Raw genomic sequence first — 5,002 nt, 5'->3', positions numbered from 1 at the left:
ACTCTGACTGCATAGATGGAGACACTCCTAGATTCTGTGCAATCCTGCTTGCCCTGCTGATCACTGACTGCTCAGGAGGGCCTCAGGAAGCTAGGCTCCAGGTGCTCCTCAGGCCAGGCTGATCCTGGAGAGGCTAAGAGGACTCCTGTTCATGTGCAGCTCAGACACCTGCCTCACAGTGGCATGTATTATCTATCTCAAGAGAAGGAAGGGCAAGGAAGGGCAGGGAAGGGACTCTTTCACTTTGATTCAATTATCGCTTCTCGGCCTTTTGGCTAAGATCAAGTGTAGTATCATTTTGATTCAATTGTGTATTTTCCAATGAACTGGTATGAAAAATATCTTACAAATGGAGTAATGTGGTTTTTAATTTTTTTCTGTTACTTTGTTTAGTTTGTTACAATGAATCCATGTGTTAAATATAACATATTTCTATGAACTGCTCCTAAATTGCTAACACAATAGTCTGATCATATAGTGGTTTCAATTGGTAGATTGTGGCAGTTATCTAAGCATTCAATGATGGTGTTGTGTTTTGATAGCAGCAATACAATTACTAAGGAGAGTTCATAGTCTGAGAGCCAATGTAACAGCCAGCAGAGTTCATGTGTTCATGTGATGAGTGGGGATGAATCGATGAACTCAAAATGTCCGAATTGAGCAAATAACCAAAATCAGATGAATACTGGGAAACTGGCCTGGTGCTACTGAAACTGTGTGCTAGGAGTGTTACATTTTATCAAATTTCTAACTACAGTGACTGGATGGATCATTGCATATCGTGGTCTTTGCTCTAAGAAACTAGCTAGGTTGGATATTTAAACTTAAGTATGGTCAAAATTATGGCCACATACCTGGATGGGATTGTCGAGAAAGACTGACCAAAAGAAGAGAATATATATACAAGAAACAAGTCATGAGAATTGCCATATTAAGAGTAGGGAAGTGCAAAAGCATTGATGAAAGGATAGTTAAAAGGAGTCAGGCAGGAAAGTCGGTTGTTACTGCTGTTGTGAAAGGAAATACTTTAAAGAGAAATTAACATATATTCTCTAATGTCACAGACAAACCTAGTAAATTGAAATCTAAAGATCAATTCTTTTTTGTTTTTAAAGATTTATTTACTTTTATCAGAAAGGCAGATGTACAGAAGGAGAAGAGACAGAGAGCAAGATCCTCCGTCCGATGATTCACTCCCCAAGTGAGCTGCAACAGCCGGTGCTGCGCCAATCCGAAGCCAGGAGCCAGGAACTTCTTTCCAGGTCTCTCACATGGTCCCAAGGCCTTTCCCAGGTCCTCAACTGCTTTCCCAGGCCACAAGCAGGGAGCTGCATGGGAAGTGGGGCTGCCGGGATTGGAACCAGTACCCATAATGGATCCCTGTGTGTTCAAGGTGAGGACCTTAACCACTACGTTATCGCGCTGGACCCTAAAGATTAATTCTGAGAATAAAAATGGAGAGGCAAGTGGAGCCCTTGACACAAGGTGCCATAATGCACTCGGGAATATAAAGCCTGAGTTAGATAGGTACAAAGAAGCCTGAGGAAAAATTTGACATGCGAGCATAGGCAACTGGCATTGAGTTATCTTACGTTATATCTCATTTGTCCACCCTCCTTTATTTGCCAATTGTTTAATTGTATATATGTTTAAATCTTTCCCCCAACTCTCTTCAGGAAAGTAAGGATTCACAAATTAAACTATTTAGTAGAACAGAAATTGTATAACACTAAAGATTATGTTCTAGTAAGGGATTATTTCTTATTTCTGTATGTTCAGTCTAAAAATACATCCTGAAAAGCAACTTGAAAGGTCACAACTTGCACATTTTGTTGCTCCCAAGTGATAGAATCTGAAAAGGTTTTAAATCATTCCCTGGGAATGCACTTAAGAATTTCTGGAGAAAGATCAAGTTATGGCACTATAAAGTGATAAATAACTATGGATAAAAGGCAATTCAATAATGTCACACACCATAGGAAAAGTTATAAGTCAACAAAGATAACTAATGCAAAATATGTTATCACTTCTTGGCATAGTTTTATATGCATTTAATATAATTATTCACCTATAAATTGAAGTTTTATTGCAATCTGGCACTTAGATAATATTGCCCAATTAAAACATTATAATTTGTAGTACATAAAGGTAAAACAACTATCTTTTGTTAATCTATTTTTTATATATTTATTTTATTTATTTGAAATACAGAATGACAGTAAGAAAAAGGGACAGAAAAAGATTAGAGAAGAGACAGAAGAAACAATGAGGCGAGAGAGAGAGGGAAGAGTAAGAGACAGAGACCTTCTATCTGCTGTTTCACTTCTCCAATTGTCTCAACACCAAGAACCAGGCCATTCTGAAGCCTAGAGGTGGGAACTCCATGCAGGTATGCCACAGCTCAGTGGGGATGCATGTACTTGGAACATCTCCCGAAACTTTCTCAGGAGTATTAGCAATGAGAAGTAACAAACAAATGAGGAATGTTTTGTCAGGAATCTAGGAATACTTTCATATCTTGTGGTTATGAATAAATCTGCAATTGAAAGGCTGAGGCTTAATGGCATTTTTAAAAATCTAGTTAGTGAAAAACATACTTCAATAACTTGTGGGAAGTGTAATAAGAACCCAAGTTAGTTTAAGTCCAAAACATTTTCAGAATTCATGCTTAATAGGGACCTTGAAAAGGCTTATGAAAAAATACATATTATTAAAAACTGTAACACTAATTCATATTGTAGGAACTGAACATTTGTTGATCTCTGAGAATGATATCATTTGTTAGACAGTCACAAGTTTCAGAGATACTAATTTAGAAGTAAATGAAACTCATACCAGTGTAAATACATTATAATCTAAGGGAAGATTTATGCTGTTTCACAATTAGAGGGGATTTATGATAGCCATTTAAACAACGTGTAGTATCAGAGATAAATATTGAAAGTTAACCTTCTTGTTTATCCATAGATTTAGATTCTAATTTTAATGCTTTTAGGATTAGAAATGTTGCTCACCCCTCTATTCCTAGTGTGTAAAAGAACATGTCAGAGAGAAGATTCAATAAACAATTTAATGAATAAATGAATATTGAATGAGATATTTAACGTTTTGACAACGTTTGAATTATATCCATTATACAAATGCCAAAACCATCACTATAAATCTCTCAGCTGGGGCAGTGACTATAAGCTCTAACATACAAATTATTTAAAATATACTCAGAAGATGGTGATTTTTCAGGTGTAACAGAAAGAATATTGGAGAAAAGCTTAGGCACATTATTTTCTGGCCCATAATATAATAACAGAACAAAGTGTTGGCGACAGATTTTGCTGGACATACTAGAAGTTCATTGCTACCAATTCACTTACATTAACTATTGTCACATTTGGTTTTGTTTCCAGAAATTAAAATACTGATTTCAAAAAACAAACTCCACCAGTTTTTTGAGAACTCCCTTTTCTGTACATGCATTTAAAAAAAAAATTCTTCTGCTTCCAGAGATAAAAGCAACACCTTCAATAGCCTTTTCTTTGCTTTAGTATTTCTATTAAATTCTTACTGGCACATCAATATAACTAATGTTATAACCAATGTGGCATAGAAATTCTAGTCTTCCATCTGTTTTATGGCATGGTATTCTAATCTGTGGTCACATAACTGATATACATTTAGAGCACTGTGTTTGAATTTGAAAAACTTTACAGGGATGTGTTTTATTTCTGTATTTCAACATTCTATTCAGTTTCTTTCAAGTGTACAAATAACATGTGAATTAAAACATTTCACACACATTATAATCTTTGCATCCGACCCTGCTACTTGGCTTGCTTAAGTTTATGGTTTTAACTGAACAGGGGAACAAAAAAATTTTTTAACTGCCTACATTTACAATATGCAGAGGATTTGAGTCATTCCCAAGTTTGTCAGTTTTCCTTCCATAAGTTTGAAAAGAAATCAAAAGTCTGAAACCACTTTTATCATTGCTGATCCTAATGGTGAAAGAAATAATTTTTGCTTATAAGCAATACCAATTAGTTTTAGTTTTTTTTTTTTTAAGATTTTATTATTATTGGAAAGCCAGATATACAGAGAGGAGGAGAGACAGACAGGAAGATCCTCCATCCGATGTTTCACTCCCCAAGTGAGCCACAACGGGCCGGTGCGCGCCAATCCGAAGCCGGGAACCAGGAATCTCTTCTGGGTCTCCCACGCGGGTGCAGTGTCCCAAAGCTTTGGGCCGTCCTCGACCGCCCTCCCAGGCCACAAGCAGGGAGCTGGATGGGAAGTGGAGCTGCCGGGACCAGAACCAGCGCCCACATGGGATCCCGGGGCCCTCAAGGCGAGGACCTTAGCCGCTAGGCCACGCCGCCGGGCCCAGTTTTAGTTTTTTTACTAAACTTTCACCAATAGTTCAGAAATAAAGAATTCTACTAATACAAAGAAAGTATTTTAACTTTCCTCCCCTAATTCCTCCTTCCTCTTATTTTTCTTATCACTCTTTCATGTGGAAAGGATCATGAAGTCCTTAAAAAAGAAACTTCAGTTAGAAATTAGCTAACTTACCACAAAGGGATGGCATTGGTAGATTTCTCATGAATGCAAAATGCTTGTTGAAAAACATGGAAGCAATTTATCTAATCAGTCTACAGCCAACCTACCAACAGATGTGTCAACATGTAAATCGCACATGTGTCACGGTAGTTCCACTATTGTCCATCTATAACCTCAAGCCATTTTAGTACAGAAAATACAGTTTGCATTAGACTTGAAGTACATGATATAAAATATATGCGGAATACAATACTTCCTCAATGTAGCAAAAAGAATCTTGAAAGCATATTTAGCGGCAGACATTTGAGTCAGAGGCTAAGTCACCACTTGGGAAGTTCAATGTCCCATTTTGGAGTGCATGGGTTTGATCCCTGGGACTACTCTCCATTCTTGCTTCCGGCTGTCTACACACTGGAAGGCACCAGGTGATGGCTGTAGTAGTTGGATC

The 5,002-nt window shown here is 37.3% G+C and overlaps 1 pseudogene; it reads left to right on the top strand.

Annotated features, from left to right (window-relative positions):
* The first annotated feature begins 255 nt into the window (after positions 1-255).
* LOC118757577 (U2 spliceosomal RNA) lies at positions 256-344 on the top strand (annotated as a pseudogene).
* The last annotated feature ends 4,658 nt before the right edge of the window (positions 345-5,002 follow it).

Source organism: Ochotona princeps, chromosome 9 (genome assembly GCF_030435755.1).
Source record: "Ochotona princeps isolate mOchPri1 chromosome 9, mOchPri1.hap1, whole genome shotgun sequence".
NCBI classification, from domain to species: domain Eukaryota; kingdom Metazoa; phylum Chordata; class Mammalia; order Lagomorpha; family Ochotonidae; genus Ochotona; species Ochotona princeps.
Note: the sequence above shows the minus strand (reverse complement) of the source record. Positions and strands in the feature narration are given on the sequence as shown.